Source organism: Electrophorus electricus, unplaced genomic scaffold, assembly GCF_041902795.1.
Source record: "Electrophorus electricus isolate QZ-2024a unplaced genomic scaffold, ASM4190279v1 Scaffold34, whole genome shotgun sequence".
NCBI classification, from domain to species: Eukaryota; Metazoa; Chordata; class Actinopteri; order Gymnotiformes; family Gymnotidae; genus Electrophorus; species Electrophorus electricus.
Window position 1 is genome coordinate 1,918,489 of NW_027658627.1, and position 27,125 is coordinate 1,945,613.

At 39.4% G+C, this 27,125-nt stretch overlaps 3 pseudogenes; all 3 read left to right on the forward strand.

The window, feature by feature from the left end:
- The first annotated feature begins 3,023 nt into the window (after positions 1-3,023).
- LOC113586649 (polyadenylate-binding protein 1A pseudogene) lies at positions 3,024-3,661 on the forward strand (annotated as a pseudogene).
- Positions 3,662-7,377: 3,716 nt separating this feature from the next.
- On the forward strand, positions 7,378-11,495 carry LOC145655745 (voltage-dependent L-type calcium channel subunit alpha-1D-like; annotated as a pseudogene).
- Positions 11,496-12,079: 584 nt separating this feature from the next.
- Positions 12,080-14,307, forward strand: LOC145655746 (voltage-dependent L-type calcium channel subunit alpha-1D-like; annotated as a pseudogene).
- Positions 14,308-27,125: the final 12,818 nt, after the last annotated feature.

The following is a 27,125-nucleotide window of genomic DNA, read 5'->3' on the forward strand; positions in this document are numbered from 1 at the left end:
AGTGTATTTTTAAAAGCATGTTTGATAACCATATTTATACTGGAACAATTTAATCAAATGAGTTGTGTTTTTTGTTCCTCTCTAAGACCTTTCGGACGCCGATATTCAGATTTGAGTCTGAGCAAGTTGAGAAACCCACTGTGAGGGTTTCTGGGTGCTCTGGAGGAGCATCCAGAAGTTGTACACCTGCACCAAGCCTGAGACCCCTCTGCCCCTGACACAATTGCCCAGGAATGTGGGCATGTACCTAGACTATGAGGATGGGCAGCTGTCTTTCTATTACATACTAACATATCTACATATTTATCGGAAACCTCTGGGAGAAGAAGCTGTATCTCCTCTTTGCACTGCTGGACAGACACACTCATGACACTGTACTCATCAAAAGCAGCACCAGAGATGCACTGAGTCATATCCCGCTACACACCTCTCAGGCCAGCTTGTTTGCACATTTTGTCATAAAACTTAAGATGTCATTTGTTGCTGTTATATATAAAATTACCAAATTAAAAAATAAATAAATCAAAAAGTACTTGTGGCTAGAGAAACACAGCCAATCACATAAACAAGATATAATGTCAGTAATGTTTGCGGCAGGTGTTTCAAATGTGCCCAGACTCATATTCAAAAATATCCATGTTTCAACAGTTTGAAGGTGGCCATGACACTAACAGTCTGGTGGAAATTCCACAAGATATCAAACTCCACACTCACACAAACTAGTCATTCTCCCATTTGGAAAAATCCAGAATTTACCATGAACAAAAATATTAAACTTTACATCTTGGATAGAAAAAGGCATTACACACCTTAAACATATTTATCATAAGACTTCTTTCATGTCATGCCCACAACTAGCCCCAAAATATGGTATAGAAAGCCCCCAATTCCTACAATACCATCAGCTAAGATCACCTATGTGTTCAAAAATCAATTCCGATACCTACATCCATATCAGAATTTATAAACATTCCTAATACAAAAAACCTATTATCTAAGATATACAAAATAATAGTGAAATCAAATATCACAGTTACTCTCCCATCGAGACAATGGGAGGAAGATTTATTACCAGCCCCCGATGCCGCAGTTTGGATTAAAATGTGTAATAATCATTACCACATGACAGGAACACTAACCTACAATGCATTCAGTACAAAATAATACAGAGTACATTATACTACACATTGGATGTTTAAAATTGGTTTCACAAGCTCAGCAATCTGTACATACTTTACTCAAAACACATCTGACGATTACATTCATACCACTCGGCAGAGCACATCTATCAAGCAATTTTGGCAAGTTGTCATCACCAACATATCCCATGCTTTAAATAACCATATCCATCCAACACCATCTTTATGTCTCCTAGGAGACAGATCATCAACCAATAGGACAGGATACTATGTATAACATTATTATATTGATATAATAAAAATATTATTGCAAAAAAACAACAAACAAAAAAACATACTCATGAACTGGAAAACAAAAAATAATGTTAGTGTCACCCAATAGAAAAATCTATTAATAGACTATATATCAATAGAATAATTCTCAGAATTAATCAATAACAGAACCAATAATCTAGACTGGACACCTTTGATAAAATCCATACAGAGCCAATCCATAAACGCTAAATATCACACTCTAATACGTGTACATATACAATCCAACATACATGTACTCGCACATAACCATATACATACATTCACATTCACACTCACACACACACACACACACACACACACACACACACACACACACACACACACACACACACACACACACACACTATTCCTGTAATGGTGCAGATGGCGAATACTTAAAAATATTATATATACATTTTGCGTTTGTCTGTTCATCTGTCTGTCTTATTTTTAATAATAAAGCTCTAAAGGTCCTCTGATGGGGGGGTAATAAATTAAAATATTTATTTCTCCAGATTTCTAACTCTGAGAGAAAAAAAAAACGTCCTTTTACAAATTGCACCTCGTTGTGGACCTCGGCTAGGTTTATTCCAGGTGATTATTTTTAAGATATAAATAAAAAAAAATAAAAAATAAAGTGTAACAGTTCCCGATGAGGCGGTATGGTGGTAGCGGGCCAAAAAAATCAAAATCTTCAATATGTCGCATGTAATTTACTCTAAATAAATATATTTAGATATGATTTACATACCAGTTATATTTTTAGGCCTACTAAATGTATACTTTAAATACATTCATTAATTAGCACAGATAATATATCTGCTCTTTATACTTGGATTTTTAACCTATATATTTAAAAATTTAACTGATGTATTTATTTCTGCAGATTTCTTACTCTGAGAGAAAAAGACGTCCTTTTACAAATTGCACCTCGTTGTGGAACTCTACTAGGTTTAATTCCAGGCGAGTATTTTTAACGTCAAAGAACAAATGCCTTCTTCAAGGCAAACTGATTTAATCCCATTAACTATCTTTAATGTGATAGATTTTTGTTGCCATGAATGTTGCTGTGCTTATCAATGTAAAAGAATTTATTTTGAGCCATGTGGTAAATGATCCAGTGTGACCAGCATATGGACGATTTTTGGAAAATACTTTAACTGGGTAATATTTTGAAATGTAAGGCATTGTTAAAGTCTAGTACAGTTAATAGGCTAGTAGAGAAACAAGCCTCTCATTCATGTTATTAAGGCTATCAGTTTAAATAATTGAATAATTAATCATTAACGATAAAAATAAATAAATAAATGGCATTTGGATAATATTAAAAAATAAACATTTACATAAAATAACTCTTACGTAACAACTAAGTTGTCATCTGTCATCTGAATTCTAAAGCTAAAGTGTTCCTTTGATCGCTTTGGTCAATCGACACTTCCCTGGCTCTGTTGAATTGTTGTTGCTTTTTGGAAAACTGTTGTATAATTTGTGTATTTAGATTATTTGGTTAAGTCGTTTAATATTTTATTTTGTTCATTTACTACTTTCACCTACGATTTCCAGAAAGGTTCAACGACGTCCCTCACAAAGATGAATCCGAGTGCTCCAAGTGCTCCGATGGCCTTGTTGTACGTAGGTGATCTTCATTCAGACGTTACGGAGGCCATGCTATTCGAGAAACTGAGCCCTGCTGGTCTAATTGTCTCCATCCGAGTGTGTGGGGACATGATGACCAGTTGCTCACCTGGATATGCATATGTGAACCTTCAGCAGCCATGCTGAGCGTGCTTTGGATATGATGAACTTTAACGTCATCAAAGGCAGGCCTATGCGCATTATGTGGTCCCAGAAAGACCCCTTTCTGAGGAAGAGCAGAATTGGCAACATCTTCCTCAAAAACCTGGACAAGTCTATTGACTGCGGAGCCCTTTATGACACATTCTGCAACTTTGCCATTCCTTTCCTGCAAGGTGATTTGTGATGAGAACGGCTCTAAGGGCTACGGCTTTGTACACTTTGAGAGCGGCGAGGCTTCGGAGAGAGCCATTGAGAAACTTAATGGCATGATGCTCAATGACCGCAAAGTGTTCATTGGCTGCTTCAGGTCTCGCAAGGAGTGTGAGGCTGAGATGGGAGCCAGGGCCAAGGAGTTCCCCAGTGCGTACATCAAGAACCTTAGAGAGGACATGGACGACATGGTTAGCATTAAGGCTAAAACCCCACACTAATACAACGCAAGGAAACCCTAGAACTGGAACTGAGACCTACTGGTCTAGTATGTCGGTCTGCATAGTGGGTACAACTGTTCTAACAAGTGCTGGATGGCTCTTTGGCATCACAATTTGGTGATAGGCTGTGTGTTCACTCGAGTGTGCGGTGTGTGTTGAGTGTTGACGTGCCCCTTTGTCCCAGGCCTGTTTCCTCCGCCATGCAAGGCATCGGCGACCTGTCACAGCCGATCATCATCTCACGCCCGGCCTGGCTGTCAGCAACATCACCATCCCCAGCGACTCAAGAGGACGAGGACGACACCGATGCCTAGGTCCCGCCCACCAGGTGCCCTTGCCGTGACCTCTCACACCCCTGCTGTTCCACCTGCTGCTCCACTGCAACTCAAGTCTTTTTAAATCCATTATGAAATCCTTCCTAACAGTTTCCCTGCTGTTGCTCATCTTGTGGTTTAATCCTTCCTCCCCTTCCTTAGCCCCACCTTCCAGCTGCGGCGTGAGCCAATAGGCAAACGTCATCACCTGCGTGACTGTGCAGGACTTAGACTCGTCCACATGCAGACCGCTCAGTCCCAAGTGTCTGCCCCAAGCGTCGTGTAGAACACCGCCGACCTGCCCAAGTCACTGGCCATGGTCATGCCTTTGGTGAAGGCCTTGCCCTGGGAGGGTGTTGTTCCTAAATCCCCAGTCAGCTGTTAAACATTCAAATATAAAATAAAGATGCAAACTTCAGAATTAGTACAAGAGAATAGCTGGTCCTGTTCTTTATTGCAGGTTAATGTTAAGCATTATTGAGGCACCATCATATGTCTAAGAATAAAACAAAGAACCCACATTTTTATACTAATGTTAATTTAAAAAATGTATTATGCTGCACTTGTCCTGAATTAATTTATTATAACCATATTAGATTCTAGTCCATGACTAGCATGTCAATCAAAGCTTTATCCAGCTGCTTTTGTAACCTTTTCAAGAACAGAACACACTAACATCTCAATTCTAAAATGCGTTGCAGTAAAGCAACACATTAAAGGTTATTTGGTTGTACTAGTCTATTGATCCTATAGGTCAGTGGCTATCAAGAATTGATCAAGCAGTTTTACTGGGTGTGTCTGTAAAAAGAACTACAGCTCTCAGTGAGCTCATTTTTTGGTTTAAGATTAATCGTCATGAAAATAATTGCGATTAAAGCTGTGTCTGTTTAATTCAACTATTATACTATAAACCTAATATTTTAAAAGGGCTGGCAACTTTCTAGATCAGATTACAACATGAGTGTTAAGTAGAGGTGCTGTAGCTATACAGAATACAAATGCCGCCAACACTGTAGTGTAAAGGATTACAAATAGAATTTTTAGGCCCATTGCCTCAACCTCCAGCTCGAGATACCCAGGGTATGGTGTATTGAGCCCATTAGTGGCTGTCAATTTAACACAACCTATAGTGGGCAACATATCCTCATCTTCCCCATATAAATGCATTCAGAAAAATTGCTCCGTAAGAGTACTCACTTGATTATTATTCTCCAACAGGTAAGGAGTAACAACATTGCAAATCTTGAGCTCTACTAGAGGACATGTTCCAATAACACACTGCAATAATTGATCACAGGAGGGTTGTGTACTAGCTGAGTAAATGGGGTGAGTCAGGCAATCTGGGGGAACAACAACTGGGGGGTCTCGTTTCCCTGGGAGCTAGAGAACACTGGGTTTGCATTTCTTATGCTTCACTTCTGTGGGCAGTTCTTTGCAATATGCCTTGGAACCTCACATTTGAAACAGACTGGTTGCACATCCAACGGATACTTTGGCTGTGAATTCGGTCTGCTAGCAGTACTACTTTTCTGTACTGTGAGGTCTTTAGCTGCTTTAGTTAATTCAACTATGGCACGGCTCTGCTATCACTTTAAGGACGTCCTCCAGAGTGACTGACATTAGTTCTTGCACTTTATGAGCTGCACACTGTGCTCGACTAGTACTACTACCACCTCTCAACTTTACAGCTTTGGCTTTAACTAAGGACTCCTCTAGAAACCACAAATAAGCCTCCTCCCGCACCTCCATCACAGAGGATTCTGGGTTGTTTTGCACATATCTGCAAAGCTCTCTCCTAAGAGAAGAATCTGACTCCCTCTATGAACTGATCCCTTAGTGCCAATCTCTCATCAACTACGACACCACTTCAGTAGCAAGCTAAGGGCTTGCGCCAAGGCATGTGAAAATTCTCTTATGTCTTCACCCTCCTGCTGTTTACAGCTGTAAAAACAATGCAACAGTTGGGGTACACTGTGATTGTCTGAAAATGCTTCTCTGAGGTAGGTTAACTAGTCACTAGCATTATCAAGGTCAGCACTGCTGCACATACATGCCTCTTCTAGAGCCAGACCTCTTAGCAGGGACATAAAATCATACTGGTCATGGTCAGACTGATTCCTATCATCTGGTCGACATCTTCAGTGAAATCATCGACAGGCCTACCATCTTTCTCAAGCTCGCCACAAAATGGGGGAATATGCTTCTCCATGGGAACATAAACATAAAATCTATCGTAGCCATAGCTTCCTCATGTTTAGTATGCAACTCCCTAATTTGTTCTTGCAACTGTGATTCTTGTTCACCTGACTGTGATACTGTACAAACTTCAGTCTTTACAGTCCCTACTACGAGCTTGGTGAAGGATAGGAGTTGATGATGAGTTGGCTGGCACAGTCCCTCTGGCCTAAAGTTCCTGTCGTTGTCCTGTTGCGTCACAACGATGATCTCTGTAGCTCTGACGTGGTATCAAAACAGTTGTAACCAGACACCAGAACACCACTCGGTCTCCCACTAAATGCCAACCTGCTCTTCAGCACTACCGCATTAGGTACTTCACTCTATACTTGCACATAAAAAAAAAACCCTTTAGTTCCTCTTAGCTACTTGGAATACTCCACTCCTGGTAGCAAGTTTTATGGCCTGTGAATATTTGAGACCCAATGGGACATTCCTTTCCTATACATACATGAGAGTAAGAGGAAACCAGGCACATCAATTGAAAATATATGTATTTCTCTTTTTTAAACTTCCTGTAGTACACACAAGCTAGTGTACACATAATATGTCAGTGGCTGTTTGGAAATTTAAAAAAAAAACAAAAAAACAAACTATGCTTCCACACTGTAGTGTGAAGGATTACAATTAGAAAGCATCTTCTAAAATGATCGCTGACCTGTTGTGCCTGTACTTACTTTGTTAACATGTGCTAAACTCCACAACACACGTAGGCTAAACACTGGAACTTATCTGCGCTCACTCACAGTAGCTACACAAACTAACTAAACAGAAAAGAACATATTCACTTTTCCACTGACCGTATACAATTATTTTCTATGTCCCTTATTACAGAAGCGTCAACAAACTAAACTAAAATAAAGTCCCAAAACAACTGCCTTCCGGTTGGTCCTAAACAGATAGAAAGGTTCATGGAAGGTGAACCTGCAACACTGATGGAAAACTCCAACCTTTATCTTACAACTCATGCACGCACACACCCACAAAATCATTCAACAACCCTTTTGTTAGACGGCTAAAACAAATCTTAAATCTTTACTGTGTTGGTAAGGGAATAATCCAAGGTTTTTTCACCTTTTTCTTAAAACTCACAAAAAGGCAACTCACAGGAGCAAAATGTTCCTTGTTCGTTTATTGGTAAACATGTTAATCCCGCTTGTTATCGCGATGGCACCACCTGGTGGTTTTAAAGGTACCACGACCTATTTGTTCCACCAGCTTTGTGTAGGCACAACCGATAATCACCCGGTTACATGTACAACCCAAAATGCATCTAAAATAAACATCAGAAATCATAAGTGCATTAACTCTTTGTAGGACTGCGATAGGTTGGATAACAACAGAACACTTGTCCCGCCATATAAGCGAAATGAACGCCTGCTTAGGTCTCCAAGTGGCCACCAATTGGCTCCCCAGAGCACTTAAATGTATTTACAGCTCTGGAAAAAAATGAGAGACCACTACAAAATGATCAGTTTCTCTAGTTTTACAATTGATGTGTATGAGTTTGACCAGGCTGAGTAGTTTTGTTTTATCCCATAAACTACTGGCAACATGTCTTCCAAATTCCAGATAAAAATATTGTATTTTAGAGCATGTTCTTTATGAAAATGACTAATGGTCAAAATAACAAAACAGTTACAGAAATTTCAGACCACAAATAATGCAAAGAAAACAAGCATTTACAAACAACACGGTACTAATATTTCTACTTTGGATGAGTCAAGAATCAATATTTGGTGGAATAACCCTGATTTTTAATCACAGCTGTCATGCATCTTGGTATGCTTTCCACCAGTCTTTCACATTGCTGTTGGGTAATTTTATGCCACTCCTGGCACAGAAATTCCAGGAGCTCGGCTTTGTTTGATGGCTTGTGACCATCCATCTTCCTCTTGATTACATTGCAAAGGTTTTCATTGGGGCTCAGGTCTGGAGATTGGGCTGGCTATGAAAGGGTCTGGTGGTCCCTCATCCACACTTTGATTGACCTGGCTGTGTGACATGGAGCATTGTCCTGTTGAAAAAAATAAATAAAAAATCATCAGAGTTGGGGAACATTGTCATTGTATTTATTTATTTATTGTCCTATGCCAGGGGAGTCAAACTCAAATACACAGTGGGCAAAAATTAAAAACTTGGACAATGTTTTGCTTAAACATTGAATCTGGAACAAGCAAAGTTTAATACTATAGACACACGTGAAATCAAATGTCAAATCAAAGACATCTGTGGCATTCATTTTTTAAATAAATGTTTTTAAAAATCGTATGCCTCTTTCTTTATTTGTAGCCTTATGAGTTAAATTTCAATGGTAACCTTTTTTTTCACAGGCTAACAATAATAATAATAATAATAATAATAATAATAATAATAATAATTTCCTTCAATGAAAATCCACCCATTCAAGTCCATGCTTTGGAGTAGCGAGGAAAAGTGCATAAAGAAAACATTCATTCAAGCTCAGTTTGCTACTCTCTGATCTACTCTGATGCACACTGGTCCAAGCCAGATACCTGACATCTCTTCTTGGATGCTAGCTCATCAATGTTTGGGGTCAGGCTCTGAGCTGAGAAAATCCTCAGGATTGAGTGAAGGTGTTCATCAGTGAGACGACTCCTGTGTGATGTTTTTCTCATCTTCATCAAGGAGAATAGTTGCTCACACAGATATGTGCTGCCTAACATAGAGAGCATTGGAGCAGCTGGGGCATTGTGTCATGGATGTAATGTGGAAACTGTGCAGCGCCCACAGCGTCATACTTTGACTTCAGCGTGTCACTATACTGGAGTTCAAGCAGCTCCATTTGGAGGTTAGTTGGTGGGCTTTCCATATCAACTGCAAAAGGATTACTAAGCAGTTAAAACCTACATTTCTGGGCATCAAAGTCAGCAAATTGCCAGGTCACTCGGCACTGAGTAACTTGAGTTTTTCAGCAAACTGTGCACTTGGGAACATGGCAGTAGAGCTCTGCATTTTTATGGTTTGGCCATAAAATTGGCCACAGGCACAATTTTGTTTTAAAAGCCCTCACTGCAACATACATGTCTGTGATGACATGGCCCTGACCCTGAAGCTGCAAGTTGTGCAGCTGGTGGCATGAGGTTGCTAATGAATGTCAACAGAGGAGGGGGCGTTTGTGGGTCCTGATTGACACGCCAATGCACCAGCAGAGCATTCTGGGATTTGTAGTATTAGCGGTGAATTCACTGTCTACCGGTGGGCCAGCTCTAGTAGACATATAGTATTTTCTCGCAGGCCAAATATAATTACACTGTGGGCGAGATTTGGCTTGCGGCCCTGAGTTTGACATCTATGTCCTATGCTATTGCAATGGCGACTCAGATTTTTGCTTAGGGCTTCATAAAGACTTGGGACAGCCCTGGCATCACAGTTTTGTGCACAGGAAAATCATCAAACCTGTTAACTGCGCTACCAGGGTTTTTCAAGTAACTGTACAAATAAATTGCAAACACAATTTCTTTTAGAACTTGGATCCAGTTACATTTTATGAGTGCCAAAATGTAATGAATCACAGCAATTTAAAAAATCGCCTTATTAGTTGTGACTCTAGAATCCTTTACACCTAGAAAATTACAGAAATTACATCTTTGATCTTGCGCTCAAAATCCTCCACATGCTTACTAGATTCACTGCCTGCACACTTTCTTAAGGAAATCCTACCTGAAGTAATTGAACCTTTTCTAAATTTAATAAACTCCTCCTTGAACCTTGGCTACATCCCTAAACCATTCAAATTACCAGTAATCAGACCACTTATCAATAAATCTAACGTCGACCCATGTCAGCTGTCAAACTACAGGCTGATCTCAAAGCTTACATTTATTTCCAAGATCCTAGAAAAAGCTGTAGCTCAGCAGCTAAGCTCATATCTGAATCAGTACCAGATACATGAAGTTTTTCAGTCAGGGTTTAGGCTTAATCACAGTACAGAAACAGAACTAAATAAAGTAGTTAATGACCTGTTGTTGGCTTCTGACCTTGGTTAGGTCTCTGTGCTTATAATGCTTGAACTGCGTGCAGCATTTGACAATATAGATCACAACATTTTACTAGATCCTGAGAGTGCTACGAGTGTTCAGGCCTGTCCGAGCCATCAACAGAGCAAAGGGACTCAAGGTACTGCCCGTTGTGCCTGTGCCCATGCGTGCCACACGCCTCTCTCCTGCCATCCCTGATAACTGCCTCTCTGCCCGTCTGACCAGAACATGGTGCAGTGTGTGTTCGTGGCTATCAGGACCATCGGGAACATCATGATTGCCACCGCTCTGCTTCAGTTCATGTTCGCCTGCGTTGGCGTCCAGCTCTTTAAGGTGCTCTCTGCTCCCCGTGCACACGTACCACCCCCTGCACCTCCCTTACTTCGTAATGACACCAGCAATACATGAATTGCACTTATGACTTGTCTCACTTTTGACAAAGTAGGTGCTCTTGTGGGTGCTGTTGAGAGTAAATGTTACATTTTGTATCGCAGGGCAAATTTTATTGCCGCACAGATGAGGCAAAACACACACTGAAGCAGTGCAAGTAAGCACTACTTAGGGAAGGTGTCTGTGTGTTATCAAATGGCAATGATTCATTGATTCTGTGTTGTTCTCATAGTGTGTGTGTGTGTGTGTGTGTGTGTGTGTGTGTGTGTGTGCGTGTGTTTGCATGTAATGCAGAGGCACATTTGTGGTATATAAAGATGGTGATGTGACTCACCCGATCATGCGCCAGCACTTCTGGCTCAACAGCGAGTTTAACTTTGATAACGTGCTGATGGGCATGATGGCCCTCTTCACTGTCTCCACCTTTGAGGCTTGACCCACGTAAGTCTCCACAATGATGTGATCCCATGTCAAAGGGCAAAGGTCAACTAAGCACATATTTCCTCCCCTGGGTTACACTTGTTCTCTTCTGTTTCATGATTTCCCTCAGACTCCTTTACAAGGCCATCGATGCCAACGGGGAGAACCATGGCTCATTCTACAACTACCGCGTGGAGATATCCATCTTCTTCATCGTCTATATCATCATCATTGCCTTCTTCATGAGGAACATCTTCGTGGGTTTTGTCATCATCACACTCCTCCACTATTCATGCTATGTCATGCTGTAACTGAAGCTAGTTATTTGGCCATTTGTCTTGTCCCCAGCATTATTTCATGGATGCCTGGAATTTCTTCAATGCTCTCATTGTGGTGGGGAGTGTGGTGGAAATTGTGGTTACAGAGTTCATTGTGAGTGTCCAGTCTGCTTTCATACTGTTACTATCAATATAGAAGTATAGAAAATGTATTGGCTGTAACATTGAGACTGAGACATAAAACCAGAAAACATGACTAGAAGTAGAGGAACAAGCACCACAGCAGGACAGGTTACTTAGGGGAAAACTCAAAACAGGTGTTAAGAACAGTTAGAACAAAGCATATTACAGGGTGGAAACAAAAAAGAACAACAAATCCACATGGCACTAGCACCACGGCAACCATGATGTCAGGGTGGGGAAACTATGGCAGTGGCATACCTGCCATACAGTATCGTATGATTTCTCAGAAATATTCTCATTAGTATTTTAGATTATTATTTCATTAGAATCATTATTTATAATCAGTAATCAGCAAAAATTATTTACAACTATATACTTGTCATAATCATCACTGCAATTGAATTTTTAAGACTGTCCAGAAGGTGATATTATTGCAAGTTTATAAACTTGGAGATCTACTAGACATTAGGCACAGCAATCAGATAATCTTACTCATAGAAATTCTTTATATAGCCTCTGCCTCTCTTACTTCCTTTTCCACAGAGCTCTGAAGACAGTTCTCGGGTGTATATCGCTTTCTTCTGTCTGTTTCGTGTGATGAGACTGGTTAAGATGCTCAGCAAGGGGGAGGGCATCCGCACACGCCTCTGGACCTTTGTGAAATCTCTTTAGGTCAATGGTCACTGCAACAACAACAAAAAACCCCTCAGTTTCTTCTCTCTACCTGAACACACAAAAGCTGAGAATTCAAATGAGATTTTTTTCTTCTGTTTTCTTCTGTTTGTCCCAAAGGCCCTCCCTTATGTAGCGCTGCTCATCGCCATGATCTTCTTCATCTATGCTGTGATTGGCATGCAGGTGGGTGGGGGAGGGAATACAGATTCTGATGAGTGTGAACATACAAATACACGTCATTTGAAGAGCACCGAATATGAACCCACTGCTGTGCAGGCATCTCAGGGACATGGTGCTTGCCTGACTGTCTTTCTCCCTAGCAGACATTGGAGCAGAGGAGCCAGCAGGAGGCACAGCAGTGGAGTCATTGTGGACCTCACAGCCCGCGGGAGCGTAGACAAAACTGCACTCAGGTTGGATGAGTCTCATCCCCACCTGTGTGCGTGTGTGCTCGTGTTTGTGTGTGTGTGCGTACATAGGTGTGCCACGGGCGAGGCTTGGCAGGAGATTATGTTGGCCAGATTGCCAGGGAAACGCTGTGATCCAGAGTCGGACTACGAGCCCGGCAAGGAATTCACCTGCGGCAGCAACTTTGCCATCATCTATTTCATCAGCTTCTTCATGCTCTGTGCTTTCTTGGTAATGCACAATTCTTTTACTTTCATGTGAATTTAATTCAGATGCTTACATTCCTCTTTATTTGCTGTGTCCATTTATCACCTTTCCCAGATTATCAATCTCATTGTTGCTGTCATCGTGGACAATTTTGACTACTTGACACATGATTGGTCGATTCTGGGATTGCATCACTTGGATGAGTTCAAAAGGATCTGGTCAGAGTATGATCCCGAAGCCATGTAAGGCCCACCTCCATAAGTAAGCCCCACCTCCATAAGTAAGATACACCTCCATAAGTAAGCCCCACCTACATAAGTAAGCTCCACCTCCATGTCTCGCTTTGCCGTCTCTCTTCATCGTCCACTTTTCTCACTCCAGCATTCTTCACAGGGTTTCACAAAGCACTTGGACGTGGTGGCCCTGCTTAGGACTATCCAGCCTCCTCTGGGCTTTGGGATGCTCTGTCCCCACCGTGTGGCCTGCAAGGTACTGCACACGCTCATGCACTCAGACAGACACAGACACAGACACACACACACACACACACACACACACACACTAGGTGAGCCATTCTTGACCTACTTACCTGCAGCAGACAAAACACAGATGCATTCATTGCTGTCTGTGGACTCCTGCCAGCAGCAAGGTACAGTATCAACTCATGGTCACCTGGAGCTTCTGGGCCATCTTTGATTTGCTGATAGTATCATTCTAAGTGTCTTTTTGCTTGGCAAATATTTGTGTGTACTATATTAGTGTCATTCATAAGAATGCAGAGGACAGAAAGAGGCTTCCTCTATGAAACTGCCATGTGTCAGCCATTGTGGTGATGAAGTTAAAGGGCGCTCTGTTATTTCCATAATTAATTTTGGACCATTTTGTTGCATCAGCAGCAGTTATGGTTCAGATACTGTAACGGTAATTCCAGGTTTACATTTGTAATGTCAGGTTTACATTACATTACAAATGTCGGTATGCATCAGTTTATTTCCAGAGCTTATCACAGAAGAGACCTTCTCTGTTTCAGAGCCATACTTTAGCATTGGTTCCATTTATTTCAATGCCATATTTTATATATGCACACTAGGCCTGCAGCTATAGGATATTTTAGTAATCGAGTATTCTCTCGATTATGGCATCAACTAACTGATTTTTCAGATAAGTAATACTTTGCTTTATTAAAGAGCAATTGGAAATATACAAAAAGAATAAGAAAAGTCTCTTAAAATAAACAACTTGTCACGATCAGTCCCTTTCATCTTCGGTGTTCCGTGTTTTCCCTGTCTTGTGTTTAGCTCTGTTCCGTTCCATAGTTTGATTTTGTCCTCACCTTGTTTGATTGCTTACACCTGTCCTTCGTTTCTAGTTTTGTGAAGTTGAATATATTTAAACCCTGCCTTGTTCCCTTAGATTTTGCTGTTCATTTGAATTATTGAATTTTGACTGATTGGTCTATGTGTTTAGTTCATTGAATGTTTGCATGTTTATTCGTATGGTTGTGTTGGTTTGTGCTCCGTGTTTCCTAGCTCTGAGTTTTCCCTAGCCTTAGTTATAGCCTGCTTCCCTGTTTGCTTTCGTGCCTTTGTGTGTTTGTTTTGTTTAATCATGTATCGCCTCGCTCTCTGTGTTGGCTCTTTGACCCTGGACTGCCTAAACGACTGATTTTGTATTTGCCCCTATTAAATCTCGCTCTTCTCCGCACATGTCTGCCTCCTTACCGCTCAACGTTACACAGCTAAACAAAACAGAAGACTTGTTTGAATGAGTTGAATGCCAAATACAAAACAGTTTGCTTTACACCCATAAAAAATATAATCCAGGTAAAACTAAGTATTTGTGTGAAATCAGAAGTAGTTTATTACTTCCTCAGTGTAAAAAATGTGACAAACTGCATTTGTTCAATTCATTCATTCAAAATACAATTTTACGTAATGGAACTTACTCCAGTCCATTAACTATAATACCTACTCCAAAAATGTCAAATTCAATGTCTCTGCCAATAAACATGATGAGAAGTCACTCCAGCATAATTATACACCACTGAAGTGATTTAATGTCACATAGTGAACTAGCTGACCTTCCTCTTGAACTGTCCGAGCTCAGGGGTTAAGGTAATTGACTTATAATCAGAAGGTTGCTGGTTCAAGTGCCACCACTGCCAAGCTGTTGGACCCCTGAGCAAGGCCCTTAACCCTCAGTTTCTCAAGTTGTACTCGGTTGTAATTGTAAGTTGCTTTGGATAAAAGCATCAGCCTGTGAGGGGGTTGAGATGGGAGGTGGCCCAAAGACCACTGCTGCAGGAAGGACAACCAATCAATATAAAGGACCAAATGTGACAGGCATATGGTCAATGCCCACCCTGACGCCCCCTATAAATCATGTCATGTTGTCAAGCCCAGTCCCTCTGTTTTCATGATGAAGAGCTATCATTTCAGCTCCATATCACCAGCTTGTTTCAATACAAGCTGATATAAGAGTATCTGATGGAAATGTCCACCATTGAGGTTTCAGTGCAGTGTTGAACACATCTACCTTTCTCACACTGAACCTCTTAGGTCTGGAAATCAGAGTGAACAGAGAAACTGGACAAGCACCGTTTCGTCTGCTTGGCTTCAGAATCATTTGCATCTATATAGGAACCAAAAATTATAAACCTCATGATTGCACATTTGATATTCCTACATTTTATTTCCTGCTTGGAAATGTGCTATATTGTAGAGATAAGGGTTTCTTCAGCAATAATGAGGCACTTCCAAAAGGCTCCACAACACTCAGAGGAAGGACAGCAGCCTTAACTCAATGATCTATGCAATTCAGCATTTTATTTATTTATGCTAGCATATATGACTGTTAGAATAAAGGCCTATTGAAACAAAGAAAAACGGATGCGACTTTTAATGTCGTAGAATGCTCACATCATATTTGAAACATATATTTCTCTTATCTTTTATATGGCAAATATGTGGCAGAGATGTTTTTAACATCATCAACTAAACAAAACAAACAGGCAACCAAAGAAAAATATAAACATTCTGGCTTTAAGCAATGAAAGCTAGATAACTAATGCTTTGCGGTTGTTCCCAGGCATAAACAGACTAGGATACATTTAGATAAACAAAAACGACTACAAACACTGACCACGTGTTATGAATGTACTCACTCTTAATGAGCCCTCCATGTGTTTTCTTACATTTCTACATTTTTATAGTCAGTGATTTGCTTTTTATAGCCAGTCCTTTTCAAACAGTACTGAAATGTAGATATCAAGAAGGTGGAGCTTGACATTGTGGGCCTAAAAAAATTAGCCCAAGAAGATCTAATTAGTGGAGTATTTCACTGATTTCAGTGTATGTAATATGTCAGAATGTGCTTGCTAGATAGGCTGTGTGAATCTGCAGCTTGTGGCTAGATCAAATCAGTCCATCTTAGCCAATTTGTATTTTTATTATGACCTTTAAGTGATGCTATTGTTCTTGGGTCCACAGAAGTCCAAAATAATCTGCTTCAATGCATTTCTTAACTACATATAAGAAGGTTTGAATGGTAAGAATATGGTATTGATGATTATGATTAGGATTTAGCCCCACTAGCCCATTTATAACAGCTGCCCCTGTGTATGTATATGTCCTACAGTAACTATACGGCTTGCTGTGATTTTTATTCATGCTTTTTATTGAAATACCATAAGATATTGGGATATTATTGCGATATCAGGCTAACTGAAATGTTCAGTCAAGGTTAAGGCTGGTTTTCAGCATTGCACAAGGGCTGTCTTCAGACCACGGATGTGCAGGCCAGGAGGCTACACTGCCATGACAGCTGTCCTGCTCTTCCAGGTCGAACGGCTCAGGCGTCCTCACACTCAGTTCATCCAGGTCAAGTAAGAGCTTCATCTGTTACTGTTCTGTTACTGTACTGTTAGCTTCATCCAGGAAGGTCCGAGATTGGGCTGGCTCAGAAGGAGGAACATCGTGTGGCAGAAAGTCCAAAGCAGAGGGCAAGAGAGCAGCTCCGCGTCCAGCCGAAGGCGCAGATGCACACTTGCGGCTTTGTGGATTTGTGTCCATTTTAAGATCAGGCGAGCAACTTCTAGCTTTGTCCCGGACAGTCAAAGTGTGGTCCAGCTCATAAATGGGCACACCAGGTAGGTCAAAACACATCAGTAAAGAAGTAGGGCTGTTTCTAGTTGAAAATGAACACTTGGAACTTCGTGGAGTGGCAAATAGGGTGTCCAGATTCAAACAGATTTCCTCAACAGGCGTCATCATAAGGCTTCTTGGTGTAGTCATTGCTGAATTTCTTGATTGCCATATCGGGAATCTCTGGGTTTGGGAAATAGCTGTCCAGGAATCACGCTCATTTTCAGTAACCAGATTCTGCACTTTTTTAGCTAGTCCACTGTGCTTTCTTTGGCTGGTTGAGTGAGTCTCCACATGTTCAGCACTCTTGCTGAAATCGATAACCGTATTCATAGGACAGTTTTCCATGGTTCGGGATGTCGGTCTCAAAGAAGCTGATCCAGGCCTCTGAGTGCTCCTGCGTGAAGACTGCCTGCTACAGCTGACTGAGCAGACATCCTCTGCAACGGAGACGCTTCCCTGGACTTTGTGCAACAGCACTGCGCACTGCTGAAGCAGCTGGCTGGAAGTATAAAAAGCCATAGAGAGATCTGGCCTTAAAATCTGATTGGCTGAGCTGAGCTGCCAAGTTGATATACATACAGTATCAATTTAAATGCTATGACACTATGCTTCACAACAACAGGATTCTGTATTAATACAACCCTCCATTTACATTTACATTTACATTTACATTTTTGGCATTTAGCAGATGCTTTTATCCAGAGTGACTTACAAAAATACTTTGTCATCTATTGTATCCTAGCAAGTACAGTAGGTTAGAGACAAAGATACCACTGAACTAGAATACTGCTAAAATACCTAGAAGAGATGCAAAATAAGCATAAGTTTGAGGTAATAAAAAGAGTGTTAACTGGGAAAAGAGGCATAACACAATATATTTGTGATTATATAAATCAAGCAGCTATTCTTATTCTTATGGCTAGCTAAATAGATTGCAATTTCGTCGTCTTCAAGGCATGGCATGGTGTTTATTCATTCTTTGGCATACAAAATGACGCCTTTTCACGTTGTGGAACTACAAATATGGCGGCCTTTTATCTTTAGCGTTTTAATGACGTAAAAGCAGAGTCTCACCGTAAAGTCGGGCAGGAGGAGCTGGACTCATTTATTTCTTCGTATCTTCCCCCTTCTAGCGGTCAATAACGGGTAGTCTTGAATTGATTTCTATCGCGTAATACTTTGGATATAAATGTTTAAATTTCCTGTTGGAGGACAGACAAAGTATAGTCAACCAGTTCTAACCTTTTGATAAAAACTTGAACTTCAAAGTAGGTGAATCTATTTCCTTAAACCAATCAGATCACAGTTCATTTACATAACATCAATGCTTTGAGTGCTTTAGATATGAGAACATCACAGTGATCTTTCTGCTCACACATCAGTCAGTCTATAATTCTGTATTATGTGTTTCTATAGCTTCCAACTTTCATGAGTTCCTTGAATCTGTGGAGAAAAGTGCAGACCAATGTAGTTTCTTATTTGTGAACATTTATACATTCATTGTAATTTATTTATCATTTAAATGTTTTATTACTTTTAATTTATAGACATAAGGACACAGAAAACAGTTCATATACTGAATGAATTGTTACAAGGTAATATTTTCTAGACTGTGTTTACCATATGTTTTTATTTCTAAACGTTAATGCAGTGTGTTAATCTGTCACACCGAGGCAGAAGGGGTGAATCTGATATACCCCTCTTCCATTGTCAACTATTCAGAGTCCTCCAGTGGAGCTCATACAACTAAAGAAACACATACAGAGGTCACTGGAGGTTCTAAGTTACATCTAAAGTGGTCTACTTGTGACGTTGCGAGGATAAGCAGGATGCGGGGACGAGGCAAGATGAAACGCACTTTTATTTTTACAAACATGCAAAACATACAACAAAGCTCAAATACTATGCACATCTCAAACACCAACACACGTACTATGACACACGAGACATATATACACCCAAGCCGATTACACATAACAGAGAACAGGTGAACGGCACGAGAGGGTGTGGCAACACAGACGAACACACACATACCAAGATGTTTGAGGAGGGGGCGGGGCCACAACATGACACTAAGCCTGTACACACTGATCCAACACTACCCTGTAGGGCACCATCTCCATGGAAGTATATTTTTAAAAGCATGTTTGATAACCATATTTATACTGGAACAATTTAATCAAATGAGTTGTGTTTTTTGTTCCTCTCTAAGACGGTTCGGATGCCGATATTGAGATTTGAGTCTGAGCAAGTTGAGAAACCCACTGTGAGGGTTTCTGGGTGCTCTGGAGGAGCAACCAGAAGTCGTACACCTGCACCATGCCTGAGACCCCTCTGCCCCTGACACAATTGCCCAGGAATGTGGGCATGTACCTAGACTATGAGGATGGACAGCTGTCTTTCTATTACATACTAACATATCTACATATTTATCGGAAACCTCCAGTAGAAGAAGCTGTATCCCCTTTTTGTGCTGCTGGACAGACACACTCATGACACTGTACTCATCAAAAGCTGCACCAGAGATGCACTGAGTCATATCCCGCTACACACCTCTCAGGCCAGCTTGTTTGCACAGCCAATCACATAAACAAGATATAATGTCAGTAATGTTTGCGGCAGGTGTTTCAAATGTGCCCAGACTCATATTCAAAAATATCCATGTTTCAACAGTTTGAAGGTGGCCATGACACTAACAGTCTGGTGGAAATTCCACAAGATATCAAACTCCACACTCACACGAACTATTCATTCTCCAATTTGGAACAATCCAGGCTTTACCATGAACAAAAATATTAAACTTTACATCTTGGATAGAAAAAGGCATTACAAACCTTAAACATATTTATCCTAAGACTTGTTTCATGTCACGCCCACAACTAGCCCCAAAATATGCTATAGAAAGCCCCCAGTTCCTACAATACCATCAGCTAAGATCACCTATGTGTTCAAAAATCAATTCCGATACCTACATCCATATCAGAATTTATAAACAAGCATTCTTAATACAAAAAACCTATTATCTAAGATATACAAAATAATAGTGAAATCAAATCTCACAGTTACTCTCCCATCGAGACAATAGGAGGAACATTTATTACTAGCCCCCGACGCTGCAGTTTGGATTAAAATGTGTAATAATAATTACCACATGACTGCAACACTAACCTACAATGCATTCAGTACAAAATAATACAGAGTACATTATACTACACATTGGATGTTTAAAATTGGTTTCACAAGCTCAGCAATCTGTACATACTTTATTCAAATCACAGTTGACGATTACATTCACGTCACGTGGCAGAGCACACCTATCAAGCAATTTTGGCAAGTCGTCATCAAGTTCGAGTTCAAGTTCAAGTGGTTTTATTGTCATTTCAGCTATATATACAAGTACACAACAAAAACGAGACAACGTTCCTCCAGGGCCATGGTGCAACATAAAAACAACAGTGCAACAGACAACATGCTACACAAGTGCAAACAGTCCAATATAGTGCATCACCAACATATCCCATGCTTTAAATAACCATATCCATCCAACACCATCTTTATGTCTCCTAGGAGACATATCATCAACCAATATGACAGGATACTATGTATAACATTATTATATTGATATAATAAAAATATTCTTGCAAAAAAAACAACAAACAAAAAAACATACTCATGAACTGGAAAACAAAAAATAATATTAGTGTCACCCAATAGAAAAATCTATTGATAGTATATATATCAATAGAATAATTCTCAGAATTAATCAATAACAGAACCAATAATCTAGAGTGGACACCTTTGATAAAATCCATACAGAGCCAATCCATAAACGCTAAATATCACACTCTAATACGTGTACATATACAATCCAACATACATGTACTCACACATAACCATATACATAGATACATACATACATACATACACACACACACACACACACACACACACACACACACACACACACACACACACACACACACACACACACACACATCATTCCTGTAATGGTGCAGATGGCGAATACTTAAAAATATTATATATACATTTTGGGTTTCTCTGTTCATCTGTCTGTCTTATTTTTAATAATAAAGCTCTAAAGGTCCACTGATGGGGGGTAATAAATTCATATATTTATTTCTCCAGATGTCTAACTCTGAGAGAAAAAAAACGTCCTTTTACAAATTGCACCTCGTTGTGGACCTCGGCTAAGTTTACATTCCAGGTGATTATTTTTAAGTTATAAATAAAAATAAATAAAAAATAAAGTGTAACAGTTCCCGATGAGGCGGTGTGGTGGTAGCAGGCCAAAAAAATCAAAATCTTCAATATGTCACATGTAATTTACTCTAAATAAAAATTTTTAGATATGATTTACATACAAGTTCTATTTTTAGGCCTACTAAATGTATACTTTAAATACATTCATTAATTAGCACAGATAATATATCTGCTCTTTATACTTGGATTTCTAACCTACATATTTAAAAATTTAACTGATGTATTTATTTCTGCAGATTTCTAACTCTGAGAGAAAAAGACGTCCTTTTACAAATTGCACCTCGTTGTGGAACTCTACTAGGTTTAATTCCAGGCGAGTATTTTTAAGAGGCTAGATTTGTGCTCACAAGCTGCGATGGTGGTTTTTTCATAGCTTCTAAAAGAAGAGGCTGTGGTCAGGGTGGAGTGAATCTTTGATAACCAAGATTGTTGTTGTTTTGGCCTTCGAATAGACAATGGCATTACCCAGTGTCAGGTCTTTCTCAGTAAACTGCAGAGAATGATATAGAGAGCAAGAAATGGTCAAGCACAGTTTAATTGGGTGTGTGTCTGTGAAAAACACTACAGCTCTCTGATACATTTTTGGTTCAAGATTTAATCATCATGCAAATGATTGTGATTAATGCTTTGTCTGTTTGATTCAAATATTATACTATAAACCTAATATTTTAATAGGGTTGGCAACTTTCTAGATCCGATTACTTCATGTGTGTGAAGTACAGGTGCTGTAGCTATACGGTATACAATTGTCCACAGTAGCCTAATTATAATATATACAACTAAAAATGCATCTAAAATAAACACCAGAAACCTGGACTAAGGGTGATGTACATAAGTGCATTAAATCTAGGTAGGACTGCTCAATAGGTAGGATAACAGCAGAACAATTGTCCCGGCGTATAAGCAAAATGAGTGCGTGCTAAGGCCTTGTATTTATTTCTATTTGTTTTTTATCTATGTTATGAAGGGGCAGCTCAGATTTCTGCATGGGGCCCCACACAGGCTTGGGCCAGCCCTGGTATCACAGTGTCGTGCACTGGAAAACCATCAAGCCTGTTGACTATGCTACCAGTGTTGTTCATGTAACTGTGCAAATAAACTGCAAACACAATTACTTTTAGAAGTATCATCCAGTTTCTTTTCACAATTGCCAAAATGTAATGAATCACAGCCAGTGTTCTAAAACAGACCTGGAATGTATTCCTGGCTGGTGTGCCCTGTTTCTGGTTACAAAAAAAAAAAAAAAAAAAAAAAAGAATTTAAATTGGTGGATGAATTTTCAATGAAAGTGCTTCGCTCAGCAGCCATTAATCATTCTTATATCCAATATGAATAAATTGAAATTCCTATCCTTGTATCAGGTCTGGCCAGTACAGGCAGAAGGTCTCTGGGGTTTTGCTGCTTAATGTTGGGGATGTGTAGTGCTCCCATGAGCTGGTCGAAGCTCGTCTACTTTGCCGTAACGTCACTGGCGCTGTTTCTGGAACATTCTGAAGGGCTGTCAGAACTGGACCTTAGCCACTGTCAGCTCACTGACCACTGCCTGCAGCTGCTGTTCCCACACCAGCACAAAGCCCACATCCTGGAGTGAGTGGACAAGCAGGAGGAGGGATGTGTAGAGAGTCTTGATTGTTGAGTCCACAGTGAACACTAACATAGATATAACACATTTTACTCTTTTTCTCACAATTTAACACAAAATCTGGCATGTGACTGAACATAGAAGCTGTGTGTGTTCATTGTAAAGCATTGTATGTTCCTTGAAAGGCTCTATATAAATGTAACTTTGCTCATTCAGTCATATCCTGTGTTCCTTCAATGACTTTTTTTTTTTTCAAAAGCAAACAGCAAAAAGCTTGATTTTCTTGGTGATTTTATTTGGAAATGACGACCTCTCTCATTGGCTGCCTGGTTCACTGATCACTTCCTGTACTTGACAGGATGGACCTCTGTGGTCTACAGAATATCCAGACTGCTTGTAGAAACACATGTTCTCATTAAAAAGAGAAATAAGGCATAACAGACTCTTTATGATTTACAGTTTCATGCCTGATAGATAACAAGTCATGTGTACAAGAACTGAAAGAAATGATAATTTGTTTAAAATGTCAAAATGCATAATTATCTGGCCATTAATGACTCAGGTCCACTGACACAAATATACTATTTATTGCTTTGCTTATTCATTCATTTGCTAATTCAGTCATTCGTTTATTCATTCATTCGTTCATTAATTTAATTCATTGATATATAAATCTACAGGTGTTTGTACTACTACACGGTGATTTAGTAGAGGGAGGTGTGTTTGGGAATCCTGAACAATGTGGTAATTATAATCCATCTAATTTCAACCTCAGTCACAATGACATCACTGATGTGTCAGCAAAGAGGATCTATGATACTTTCTCCACCAACAACAATATTTACACTGTGAGGTAACTGTGTGTGTGTGTGTGTGTGTGTGTGTGTGTGTGTGTGTGTGTGTGTGTGTTTAGGCATGTAAAATAAGGCTGTATTTATTTGAGTTTAAAATTTCAAATTTAAAAGTCTATTTTGATTTTATAGGCTCTTCAACAACAGAATTACAGGCATACAAATCTTCCTCTTAGACAAGTGCTTTGAAGTCTGGTGATGTTGATGTGTTGTTGGCACTGTAATGATGAGATTTGATTTTTCTAGATTATTGGGACTCTCCAAATTCTATTTTTGTTTTAAGTGAAAAAATGTAATGATTAAAAAACAAATTTTAGTTATCTTATAAATTTTAAGATTACATATAAAAATCAAATACTCAAAATTTATTTATAAAGTGCTTTTTAAAATTTTATTTTATTTTATTTTATTTACAACAGGTGTTGTTACAAAGCAGCTTTCAAATGTCCAAGTCCAAGCCCCCAGTAAGCAAGCCAAGGGTGACAGTGGCAAGGAAAAGCTCCCTAGAGCATGAGGAAGAAACCTTGAGAGGTACCAAGACTCAAAGGGGGCCCCATCCTCCTCTGGCTGTTTAAAGAGAGACATAAATTAAAAAATGAAATAAGCATTTAATGTTTAGACCAACTTTCTGGAGGTTCTAGTCTTGTCCCGATAGTGTGCATGTGTCCGAGACCCAAGTCGCAAGAGAACGTCCATTAAGGGCAACAGAGAGTAGTTGGTTGGGGTGGAGGTGGTGTGGGCTACAACAGGGGACATCAGGGGATGATGGGAGTAGCCAAGGCATCTGAGACAGGATGAGGCTCAGTAACATCACGACATCAGGGGTAGGTGTACCTCATCAGAGTCCACTATCAGTCCAGTGTATTAGTGCAATGATATTTGATTCCTACTCAAAGAACATGTGATATTTCCAACATTCACTTTAGGTATCAATGAAGTTGTGACATCAAGCAAAGGAGGACAGTGAGACATGAGTAGACAAGCACAATTTGGACTTATTAGGGACAATGAAACAAAACTTGAAGACAAGACAATAGAAATGAAAGCCTGAGTGAGCTGAACTGAACTGAATCAAACTCCTACCGCTATATGGACCTAGCTCTGTAATATAGTTGAAACTGTAAGTTGCTATAGATAAGCGTGTCTGCCAGATGTGAGCAGGAGATCACATAAAGCAGTGCAGTTGTGCAGTGTGAACACATCTGTTTTTTACAGCAAAATCAGGGTCAAACGCCTTTATAGGCTTTATAACTTCATAACTATAAAAACATTTGAAGATTATTTTATTATTCTTTAAATGTCTTCAAGGTCTAGCAACCCATGATGGCATTAGCACTTGAAAGGAAAAAAACCCCAAACAAACAACAAAACAAAAACATCTCAAAACACACTTATTGCATTGAGTTCTGTTTAGATGACTTTTGATTTTATATTAACACATCTACTGTTATCTATTTACTTTTTCCTTTTATCATTATAAATGTCATTTAATTTTTTTATCCTTTGGGCAATTAGTCTCTTCTTAATGTCTTTTATTTTCTTTGTGCAGAGAGAAGGGGTAAGAAGATGCATATACAGAGGTCTGGACTAGCCGTGCTGTCAAAGGTTAGGGGAAATGAAATAAATAAATGTTTCAAAATGTTTTTTAAATAGTTTAGTATCCAACATTGTAAATTCTAACATTTATGGTCAGCAGCAGCAGCAGTGATCAGTGGTAGCCCATTGGTTAAAATACTTGACTTGTAGTCAGAAGCTTACTGGTTCCAGCCCTACTGCTGCCAAGTTGCCACTGTTGGTTCTCTGAGCAAGGCCCTTAACCCTCAATTGCTCAAGTTATACTCACTCGTAAGTCACTTTGGATATAAGTATCAGGTAAATGTATGATTGTGTTTTTTATAATCTTGTACACATAAATGTCATATTCAACCAGAATATGTAAAACACACTGTCAAATCGTGTTTATAAAAATACGTTTTAGTTTTAATTAATTTCTGTAACTTCATGTCACTTATGCTGATATGGTTGTTGGCTCAGACAACAATGGCCACAAGAGGGAGACAAAGAGCTTCCCTAGTAATCAATGAAAACAGGCATACCCTGTAACTGTATGCTATACTATTCTTTTATTTTATATTTTTCCTTGATGTCCACTTACAATGTTTGCATGGCTTTATGTTCCAAAAATAATCATAATCTATTTTACACAAATATTTTCCAACCTGTTTATCTTGTAGAATGAAATAGGACATGTATTACATTACGAATAAAGAATTCTGCGCTGCATACACTTAGACATCGGTAATATAACTTGCAGTTATATAACTTCTAGTGAAAATCCTTGAAGCAGTCAACACCATCATCTGGGTGAGCTCCATTTAACCCTCTGAAGTTAAACAAAGAATTGCAGCTAAATGTGTGAACATTATCACGTGTCAGTTCATAACAAGTTAAGCTTCATAATAGGTCACGAAGTCAAGAAAATTCATACCTAAGCATTACTTTGTTTGATATGTTTATGGATGTATTTGAGTATAACCAGGTCATTTGCCTGTTTTTATGTATTGATCTGTATTGCTCCAAAAAACTACTCACGTCTTCCAATGTTCTTGATCCCCACTTCTAAGAAATAGTAAATGGACTAATCCTAGTTGTGGATAAGTATAAGACTAAACAGCTGTGAACTAATTCCACACGAGGGGAGTCATCACTGGAAAGGTGTTCTGGTGCGAGGCGTGCAGTGGTCCCTGTCCTGCGAACACAGAGAGACACAGAGGCGAGATACCAGTTAAAAAGGTTTGAGAAAGTACATCCTCCACTGACAAGATTCTGTTGTTTAAATGTAAATGGAACAGGTCTGCTCCTTCTCTCAGCCAATATAGAAACAGCAAACTGCACTACAACAAGTACACAAGGTGTAATGAACTTGCTATGAGAATGATCTCAGTAAGTAACTCAAAAAGGAAAGGAGCTTCTCCTTCCTGTTTTCTTTGTTCTCTTCTTGTTAGTGTTTGTATTTGCTCTTTCAAAACACTCCTGCACTCATTCCTCACACTAAAACATGAACCTGGTGTTGTTTACACAGTGACTTGGTGTGAGGCATCTGATCCACGATTTCCCCCTGGGGTCACAGGTCTCGTTTGTCGCCTTTTTTTTCTCCTTAAGACAAAAACAAATTAAAATAAGAGCAGAAAAACTGAGCAGAAATAAACAACTATTAAAATTCTAGATGCACTGTGGAATGTTCAGAGAAAAACAAGACACTCCAGTCTCTATTGTATTTAATATGTGGTATTTAACTGTCAATATGGGGACATTACGACAAGGGAGTGGGCTCAGCTGACCTGTCTATGATTTTATTTTATTTTATTTTTTTAATCCTAGTCTTTGATTAAGTTAAGGAATTTTTCTTTCAAAGAAGAGAAAAGGAATGGAACATGTGAAACACAAACATAAAAATAGGTATGCATTTATCTAATAAACTGATGACTACGATT